The sequence below is a fragment of the Neovison vison genome, chromosome 10 (assembly GCF_020171115.1).
Source record: "Neovison vison isolate M4711 chromosome 10, ASM_NN_V1, whole genome shotgun sequence".
Classification (NCBI taxonomy): domain Eukaryota; kingdom Metazoa; phylum Chordata; class Mammalia; order Carnivora; family Mustelidae; genus Neogale; species Neogale vison.
This window is the reverse complement of record NC_058100.1, coordinates 17763331-17774215: the sequence shown is the minus strand read 5'-3', so window position 1 is coordinate 17774215 and position 10885 is coordinate 17763331. Positions and strand designations below refer to the sequence as shown.

Here is a 10885-nt window from a genome sequence, read left to right as displayed (position 1 = left end):
CAAAGCAATAATATATGCATTAAATTTTAGTCCAGATACCAGGCAGAACTTCAGAAAACCTTTGCATCCAATCAAAGGAACTCTACCAGGTTGTTTCATCTTTCCAATCACTTGTCAAAGCGAGTTCCATACAAGTAGAGAGAAACTTTCTTAACCAACAAATGAGATCATCAAAAGAGGCACTTGATGTGGCTATTTTAAAAAGGGGCCATTTCAATATTGTATCCATGCCTCTGAGTGGGTGAAATTTCGGTGAGAAAAATTGGTAATAGTATTATGACTACTATAAATATTGTTTCCAGCTAGCTTGTATTGAGTTATTAACATGAGATAAGCAGAATGCTCTATATTACATGTGTTAACTCTTTTAATATAAGTAAAACCTAAGTGAACTCTAACAGTACAACAAATTAAATGCAGTAAAATGCTATTTGAATGAATCAGTAAAAGGGTTTTCACAGACCAGGCATAAAGACCCTAGGTTTTCTAAGTATGTTTACCAAATTTTGTAATTTATTTTCAAACTTCTTGGATGTTGGGGGGTTTGTTTTTATCATTCTTTTTTTGGTCATTTTTATTTATTTTTTAGACAGTTGATAATTTATTTAAAAGTTTGATTTAAGCATCCGCAAATGTGACTTGAACCTCCACTTCTGACTCATTACTGATAGAAATAATTTGTTTAACAATCTCAGAAGGACCTTGAAAAATTAATGAGTCACTTGTGAATCCTCTTCTGAAAATGAGCTCAAGTGTTTGAAACTTCACAACCAGGAGTTTTTCTTATGGTGATTCTCAGAGTCTTGGTAGGCATCTGAACTGGTTCTTCCACTTTGAGATTCTTTTCCTTTATGCCTCTGAGCAAATCAGCACATATCTTCTACAAAGATTTTATTCTGTGGCCAGTTAGAGTAATTCTAATTTGGTGAATCATCACCTCTGCTTCCATGGTTGTCTTCCCAGTCAGTGTCTTTAAAAGCCATTTGCAGTGGGGGACTGCCTTCTCCACCTGTTCCTTACGGAGAGCAAATAGTGGGGAGTGAGGAGCAGTAGTGGGGTGTCGAGACCTCTGCTGTGGCTACCCTTGACTTCTAATCAGAGAGCTTTTGGTCATTTTTGAAATGTCCCCCAATAATGGGCCCGTGATTAAAGGAGTGAGACTCATACAAAGCGAAGGTCAAGCAAAGCTTTATTTCACGCCAAGCATTGAGAATCAAACTGACGGTTCGGAGCTGTGCCTCTTACAGAGAGGGCGACCTTTCTCTGTTTCACAGACTAGTTTTTAAGGGCAAAGTCCATGTGGTTTGGCCTGGCCACGCACAGGTGGCCAAGTAGATTGTAACACACAAAGCAAGCTGCACAGTCATGTTAGGTCACACATAAGTGATCAATTGAATTACAATTTACCCTATAGTGGACATTTGAACTAGCCTATCACCTTGGTCAGAATTAGCACCCAAAAAGCACCCAAAGGGCGGGGCCCATACTCCTTTGTAGCTAGGGAGACAGTATGTGCCCCCCTCAATGATTGGGGACCCAATCTAGGGACCTAGCCTGACCCACCCTTGTGTTTAGGCTTTGTTACCTGGGACTAGTTTCCTGGACTTGTTTTTAAGTAAGTCCCCTGGAGGGAAGGGGGGAAGGGACAGTTTAAGTTTAACTGTATAAACAACAAAGTCATTGTTTAACCAGGTGGGAGTGCTCTGGCTAAAGAGGTCCTTACAATTTTTACATGAACATTTTTCTTTTCTAGAAAATGAATACCTTCTTAATACAGACTCCTAGTTTTTATAGGAGAGAGAAAAAAGTTTGTTTGTTTGTTTGTTTGTTTTTAATTAAATAATGTGGGGCACCTAAGTCGTTCAGTCAGTTAGTGTTGGCCATTGGTTTTGGCCCAGGTCATGATCTTGGGGTCCTGGGATCAAGCTCCACATTGGTCTCTGTGCTCAGTGTGGAGTCTGTTGGAAATTATCTTTCTTTCCCTCTGTTCCTCCCCCTTCTCTCTTGCTCTCTCTCTAAAATCTTTTTTTAACTAACTAACTAGTTAATTAATTAATTCACCTTGTATTTTTAAAAACATCTTAGCTACATATTATGGCATTCATAATAAAGTGTATAGAATTTAGTGTAGGAAGAATTATTATGCCTATTTGATATACAAGATAAAGTAGAGACAAAATTTTTTGATTGGTCCAAAGTCACATAGTAATTTTGTGATATATACACTAGCCACCATTTGAGACTCAGGCATTTAGACAGTTCATTTAGAGATATTTCACTAAAATGGTTTTCCATTTTTCTTATATCCCATGGAAAATTCTGATGAAATCTAAACTTAAGAGGAAAGAATTTCTTTTATGTTATGTGATCTACCAACTTAATAAACAACTAACAGGGGCGCCTGTGTGGCTCAGTGGTTTAAAGCTTCTGCCTTCAGCTCTCTGCCTACTTGTGATCTCTCTCTGTCAAATAAATAAATAAAATATTTTTAAAAAAATAAAATAAACACCTAACAAATGTATGCAGAATATGGAAATTTCATCAGATTAAAAAGCATCAAAAGGGGGCACCTGGGTGGCCCAGTGGGTTAAAGCCTCTGCTTTCGGCTCAGGTCATGGTCCCAGGGTCCTGGGATCGAGCCCCACATCGGGCTCTCTGCTCAGTGGGGAGCCTGCTTCCTCCTCTCTCTCTCCCTGCCTCTCTGCCTGCTTGTGATCTCTGCCTGTCAAATAAATAAATAAAATCTTTAAAAAAAAAAATCAAAAAGACATTATTTTTATATTTTAGATATAAAACAGTATTCTGGAAACTGCTATTTTTAGAAATCTTTAAAATTTTTACATTAATTTTTCATGCGAAATTTTGACAGGTAATATGCTTTATATTTCAAAGGTATTTGTAAAAGATTGTAGAAAAAAGTATCTCCTCTATAATTGTGTTCTTTGTGGTCATACATGCATGGGTGGATTTGATTTAAAAATATATTTTCTGACATAATTTTTAATGCATTTATTTATTATTTATACTTGGGTTACAACCCATAACTTACTAATTCAATTTTTTCCAAGTAAGAAGATTCTTAAATAATAAAAGTAAAATTAATGTCACTCTACTATTCATGAATCATAGCACTTTGTTGTTAAAAAAAAATGCACATAGGTATGTGATAGTTAATGTCTATACCTGAGAAGAAGAGAAAAAATAGAATATATGGAATCTACAGAAATAATAGCAGTTGCAGTTCACAGTACATGCATTGATCAATGTTTAGTTTTATTTAGGTTTATTTTGTTTTTGTTTTTGTTTTTTACTTTTTATATGTTAGCCATGTTGTGTTTCATTAATGACAAAATGTTAGCTTTTTGGAACTTCAGTCAGAACTTGTAAGAACACCTTAGCAATTGATTCAAGTCTTCATGGAATTAAGTAGACTTTAATTTGTATTATACCAGTTAGGAAAAATGTCTAATAAAAAAAAAAATCTTTGTATGCATATTCATGTTGAGGTGGATAGAGAACCTTGGACCTCAGCTCCTTCCTGTCTGCTGCTCTCCATTGCTCCTACTAAGGCAGAAAAAGACCAAATGGCCATCCCACTTGGTTAAGAAAAGAAAACAAGCTCCCCAGGATGACTTTGCCCTCTCCTAAGATGCTTCCATATAGATACTTCCACATAAAAGGGGCCAATCTGGCATGAGAGACCACAAAAAATGTCCCATTACCATCCCCCATCCCCCATAACCATAAAAAAACTCTCAGTCTTTGGGGAATAAGCCCACTGAACCTTCCAGTGAAAATAAAGCTGTGATCTCCTAGATTTCCGTGTGCCGCTTGAGTTTCTTTGGTCGCTTCAGATTTTCCCCAACATTTGGTTCCCTGACCGGAAACCCAACTGTGCTGGCCCACTCTGCCACCAGTGTGGGACAGGAGACAGGCCGTAGAAGACAACGGGGTACTTACACTAGGGTTTAGGTGCACCCTGCTGATTTCAGTGGACCCAAACCTGGGTTCTCCCAGTCAGCTGTGGCTTACTTCCACCCGTCGGACCAGGTAAGCCCTGGGGCCACTGCCAGAGTGAGACCCATCCACTGGGGAGAGATGGGAAGCCTGATCACCTCCCATTAGTCAGGGATACCCAGAGAGGGGGGTGTCCAACCTAACTGAATATAGAGAGTGCCTGACTATATAAATCTGTCTGTACAACTCCATTGCTTAGGCTACAGTTTCTGAGTGGGCTAGACCCTGAGTCTCACAGAAGTGTCATACAACATAATGGTCATCTACTCCACGGAGTAGCCTGGTCCGGGGCTTATACGGATAGACCTTAGCTAAGATGCTGCTAAGTTCCTGCGAGGGACGTGAGTAGGACAGCATCTGAAAGAATCCCCTCCCTTTGTTTGCAACATCATTCATGATGGGAGGGAAACCCAGTAAACACACTGTCTTTGACTGCATGCCTAAAAATTTTAAAAAGGGCTTTAGTGGTGACTACAGGGTTCATATGACCCCAGGAAAACTCAGGACCCCCTGCAAGCTAGAATGGTCTAGTTTCGATTTGGATGGCCCTCAGAAAGAACCTTAGATTTGTCCACCATCTGATGTGTTTATCGCATAGTTACGGAAAACCCAGGGCACCCAGATCACTTTCCATATATTGACTTCTGGTTAGAAATAGCTGGAACACTTCCCTCATGGGTACGGTTCTGCATCAGTAGTAAGGGACCGTGAAGGATTCTCCTCGCTTAGCCAGCCAGAGGTACTCAGAATAAAGCCATATATCAGGGGATCGAGAGGAAGAGCTCCCACCAAACCTGGGTCCTCTGGTCCTCCTGACTGCTCCTGAGGTGGGAGCACTCCACCACCCTTGGTTTCACCGCTGGTTACACCATCCCTGCATTCTCCTGTTTCAGCACCAACTATAGTCTCTCCAACACCTCTGATTCCACCAATACCTGCTGTTTCTGGTTCCCCAACTGTCAATGTTCTCATTACCAACCTGAATTCAGCCCCAACTACTCATGGTGGGGACTCTTCCCTGGAACCCAAACCCTGAAACACCACATGCCACCATTGAACATGGGAGATCCCAGCTTACCAAATGCCCCTCCATGAGACTCGAGGTCCTGATATGATTGGTGCAGATGGCACCCCCCCCCAACTGGGTCAGCCCATCATTTATTATCAGCCTTTCACCACTACTGACCTCCTAAATGGGAAACATCATACTCCCACTTATTCAGAGAAACCACAGGCAATGATTGACCTCATGGAATCCCTCTTCCAAACCCTCCAGCGTGGGAAGATTGTCAACATGTCCTTCACACCTTGTTCAAAACCAAGGAGAGAAGAAGACTCCTTCAGGAGGTGCATAAGAGGCTTGAGGAGGTGGCTCCAGCCGGCATTATGAATACTGAGGGATGGGCTCAGAAGTCTGCACCAGACAATTGGCCTAACATGAAGAAGGTCATAATGCTACCAGGAAGCCATCCTGCGAGGTCTCTGACAAGGTGTCAAGAAACCTACCAACATGTCAAAGATAGCTGATGTGACCCAGGATGGGGAAGAGACTCCTGGTAATTACTATGAGCAGCTTTGTGTGGCTTTCCGCATATACACTCCATTTGATTCAGAAGCACCCGAGAACCAATGGATGGTAAATGCAGCCTTCATAGCACGGTCAGCCCCTGATATCCGTCACAAGCTACAAAAACTTTAGGGTTTTGCTGGGATGAACATCATCCAGCTACTAGAAATAGCCAATAAGTTCTAGCAAAACCGAGACACTGTAGTAGAACATGAGGCTGAAAAGAAGAGGAAACAAAAGGTCACCCTGCTGGCCGCAGCCCTTCAAGAAAACTTTTAACTATGGGAACCACTAGAACAGTTAAGAAGACAGCCTCAACAATGCAGAACCCTCAAAAAGGATCAATGTGCATACTGCAAGGAAATGGGGCACTGGAAAAATGAATGCTCAAATCAAAGGCTAAAACCATTCACATCCTCCACCTGACCTGAAACCCAGGCAGACTGGGATCCAGACTTTATCAGATTAGCCAACATAGACTCAGACGGATGGAGACTGGGCTCATTAATGTTGGGCCCCTAGGAGCCACCAGTGGCACCCCTTACAGGACGAACCCTAACCATCATGGGTGCCACAGGGGATTGAGCCACAAGCCAACCCTTTTGCCAATCCCGGATTGTAAACTAGGCAGACACATTGTGTCTCATGAATTTCTATATGTTCCAGGCTGCCTACTCCCTTTATTGGGAAGATATTTGCTTTCAAAATTAGGAGCACAAATCTCCTTCAAATCTTTTGGACAGGGCACCATGAGTCTAAACCCCACCAGAGTTCAACTCATCTTGTCCCTCAACACATCTTGGGATGAAAAATGGGGACTGCTGGAACAAGAACACCCTGAAACAAACCCAGAGGCCTACCGGACTGCAGTCCCTGATGTATGGGTGGACGATAAATCTTCCAGACTTGACTTCTAGTGAGCTCCAGTCATTATAGAACTAAAGGCTGGAACACAGCTGCAATGGTAAAGGCAAAATCTGACCTCACGAGAAGCCCAAATAGGCATACAGGCCCACCTAGAGCAACTAAAAGAAACAGGCATTCTAGTCAAATGCCAATCTCCCTGCAACACTCCACTGCTCCCAGTCAGAAAGCCCGATGGTGACTACCGAACCATCCAGGACTTGCATGTCATAAACCGGGTTGCTCAGACTCTACACCTGGTAGTGCCAAACCTCCATACCCTTTTAAGCCAGATTCCACCAGATCCCTGCCTCGATCCAAAGGGTGCTTTTTTCTGTATTTGCCTAGCCCCCATAAGTCAACCTCTCTTTGCCTTTGAATGGACTGATGTCAGCTCGGGACACCAGAGGCAACTCACCTGGACCAGACTTCCACAGGGGTTTAAAAACTCACCAACAATATTTAGTGAAGCCCTGGTCTCTGACTTGGCTGACTTCCCCAGGGAACGAACTGGCTGCATGGTACTCCAGTATGTTGACGACCTTCTTGTCGCCAGCCCAACTAAGGAACCCTGCCGCTGAGCAACACTCAGCCTCCTACATCACTTATCAAAAAGAGGATATCGAGCATCCTGGAAAAAGGCTCATTTATGTAGGCAAGAGGTCAAATACTTAGGACTCATGATAATTCAAGGAAGATGGGCCCTCAGCACCGAACAAAGCCGTGATAACTAACCTCCCATGGCCCACCCCCAAACGAGCCTTGTGTGAGTTCTTGGGGGCTGCAGGATTCTGTAGAATCTGGATACCCGAGTTCTCAGTCATAGCCAGGCCCCTGTATGATTCACTAAGGGGACTGGATAATCAGCTTCTACAATGGGAAGACAGACAAGTAAAGGCTTTCAAGTAACTCAAGAACTTAACTGGAAGGGCCCCAGCCCTAGGCCTACACAATACTGGGAAACCTTTCTGCCTGTATGTTCGTAATAAAAACAAAATTGCCTTAGGACTTCTAACCCAACCAATAGGCCCTTGGGAGAAGCCCACTGCATATCTGTCAAAGAAATTAGACCCTCTCACCTCCAGATAACCCCCTTGCCTACAGGCCCTGGAAGCCTCCATACTTCTTATCAAGGAGGCTGATGAGCTCACTCTGAGACTACAGCTCACAGTAAAAGTTTCCCACTCAGTGATCAGTCTTCTTAACAGTCAGGGTCAGAAATGGATATCAAATGTGAGGCTCACTCAGTGTCAAGGGCTACTTCTAGAAAATCCTCACATAAACCTACAGACTGTGCAGGCCCTCAACTTGGCCATATCCCTCCCAACAGGGAAAGGGGAACCAGAACATAACTGTCTGGAAATCATAACTGAAGTCTATACCACCCAGCCAGTACTCCAGACTCACCTTTGACGAACTGATACATATACATATACATATACTCACCTTTGACGAACTGATACATATACACTGATGTTAGCAACTTCCCAAGCAATGACCTAAGAAAAGCGTGCTACTCCATTGCCATAGCTACAGAAGTCCTAGAAGCCAAAGCACTCCCTGAGGGATGGTTAGCTCAGAGAACTGAACTCTGAGCCCTCATCTGGGCACTCTGTCTAAGGACAAAAAGGTCAACATATATACTGATTCAAGATATACCTTCACCACTCTACGTATACATGGGGCAATCTATAAAGAAAGAGGACTCCTCACATCAGATGGAAAACCGTCAGGAACAAAAAAGAAATCCTCCAGTTGTTAGAAGCATTATGGGTGCCCCGGAGCTTAGCTGTCATCTACTGCCAGGAACACCAAAAAGGAGATGCTGAACCAGCTACAGGGAACTGCTTAGCTGACCAGGCAGCCAGGGAAGCTGCCCAAGATGAACAACCTACCATTATAGTACCAGTTACCCCCCTGCCCCTTACAAAATCCCACTTACACAGCAGCTGAAGATGTCTGGGCCAAAACCGAGGGAGCCTTTCACCATCCCCAAGGGTGGCAGATCCTCCTGGATGGGCGCTTATTCATTCCAGAAAACCTCCCCCGCTATGCTGTCACTGAACAACATTCAACTTCACGCTTGGGAAAAACAGGGCTTGAAAAACAGCTGCCAGAATATTTCTACATCGCCAGACTTGCAACCTTATGCAAGTCGCTCACAGATTGGTGCGCCACTTGTGCTAGACACAACCCAAAAACCAGACCTTCCCCATGCCCCTAAGTACAGCGCACAGGGACAGCTCCCTTCAAAGACCTGGACGTGGACTTCACAGAAATGACCCCTTACCGAGGTATAAAATATCTGCTAGTTCTGGTCTGTACCTTCTCAGGGTGGGTAGAGGCATATCCAACCCAGACAGAGAAGACCAGAGAAGTCACCAGAGTACTCCTCTGGGAAGTCATGCCTCGGTACAGGATCCTGCTTACCATGCACACTGACAATGGCCCAGCTTTTATATCTGAAGTTCTATAAGAGTTAGCTATAGCCCTCAACATCTCCTGGAAATTCCACAGAGCCTACTGGCCTCAGAGGTCGGGGAAAGTAGTGTATGAACCGTACTCTCAAGGAAAACTTATCCAAATTACATGCTGAGTCCTCCTTAGAGTGGACATATCTACTTCCCTTAGCAGTACTCCTCCCACTCTACCCCTCAAAGAAATGGATTCTCCCCGACTTGAAATACTCTATGGCAGGCCATCCCCACTATTGTCTTCTTTTCCGGTCAACCTTAACATCTTAGGAGACACACACTTCCAGGACCAACTGTTATCCCTAGAAAAAATCCTCACAGAATTACATGCCCACATATTAGAGAGGGCCCCTAGGAGAGGGCCCTTAGGAAACCCTGCCCTTCCACCCTGGAAATGAGGTCTGGGTAAAAGATTGGAAACATGAACCTCTTCACCCAAACCTGGACTAAGCTACTTGGATCTCACATCCATCACCATCAAACCCTAAATAAGGGCCCCTAAACTCTAAAATACATCCTCTCCTTTCTCAACCCAGCTGGAGCCTCACATTATGGCTACTAAGTTTCCTCTGCCTCTTCCCGCCAGGGAAGTAATCCAACATATGACTGGAAATTAACCTAGACTTTGGGAGGCCAGGACAAGGTCTTTCATAACCAAACCACTGGTGACTGTCCCACCTTCCAGATATCCCTATGTTAACACCTAGCTCCATACAAGGGACAAATACTTGAAGGGAGGCCATGTAAGCAACAGGGACACCAGAAGTATCTTTGCCCAGACCAGGGGTTAGAGGAATGTGGGGGAACAACTGAAAGCTTTTGTAACCAATGGGATTGTAAAACCATTGCCCCATAGGTGACATCAGATAACAACCTGCAGGTCACCCCAGTTTGCCTGCCCCAGGCCAACCAAACACTAACATTTACCCCACAAAACTGTGGAAGCTCCTACTGGGACCAGCCACAAATCTGGGGAGGGACCCCAGAACAACATTCACTCTCTACAAGGACGGACCTCCGTGGCCCAGGTTCTCTTCTATAAACCCCACTCCCCTAGGGCCAACCATTCAAAACTATTCTTGTCAACACCTCCTACCACTTATGGCCCAACTCGACCCATTTCCCTACTGGTTCTGCCTGCTGGATTAGTCTCACCTTGACTCGATCAGCTTTCTTCAGTATCCCCATCCCTCCTAACTGGACATTGCCTGATAATACAAGCCCTATGAGTTTTGACCCCACACAAAACTCAGTCATGCTGCTTCCAGCTAACAATCTAACCTGGTTTCTGCCCTCCTGGCTGTACCAAGGCCCCTGATCTGGATTGCCAGAACTTCACACCCTCTGCCTAACTGCACACCCCCCACCCCAGCCTCTTCCTCTCCTGTGAAAACAACTTTTTCTTTAGGTGCTGTAACAAAGGTAACAAACACTCTTTCTGGTTGCATATTTGTGTTTTTGTCCCCCTCTGCCTCACTATACTCAGACTTCCAGTTCCAGTCCCAGCTCTTTCCTCACCACCGAAGTCAACAGGCAGTAATCTTACTGTTCCTCCTAGGGGCCAAAATCTTCACCAGCGTAGCTGCTGGCAAAACGGGCCTTGGGATTTCCCTTCACTTTTACTTCAGGCTTTCACTGGAACTCAACAATGACATGGAACCAGGCCCAGATTCATTAACATCCCTCCAGACACAACTCTCCAGTCTGGTGGCAATAGCCCTCCAGAATCAGCGAGCCCTAGATCTCCTCACTGCTGAAAAGGGAGGAACCTGTCTCCTCCTACAGGAAGAATGCTGCTGCTGTATCAATCAGTCCAGGATTGTCACTTCCAAGGTTTGTGAGCTCCAGGAACCCATCCAGCGTAGTCAAGAAGAACTCACATATTGGGGTTTCCATCCACAATCATGGACATCTTGGCTATTAC

At 44.3% G+C, this 10885-nt stretch overlaps 1 pseudogene; it reads right to left on the bottom strand.

The window, feature by feature from the left end:
• Positions 1-618: 618 nt before the first annotated feature.
• On the bottom strand, positions 619-983 carry LOC122918100 (annotated as a pseudogene).
• Between the last annotated feature and the right edge of the window lie 9902 nt (positions 984-10885).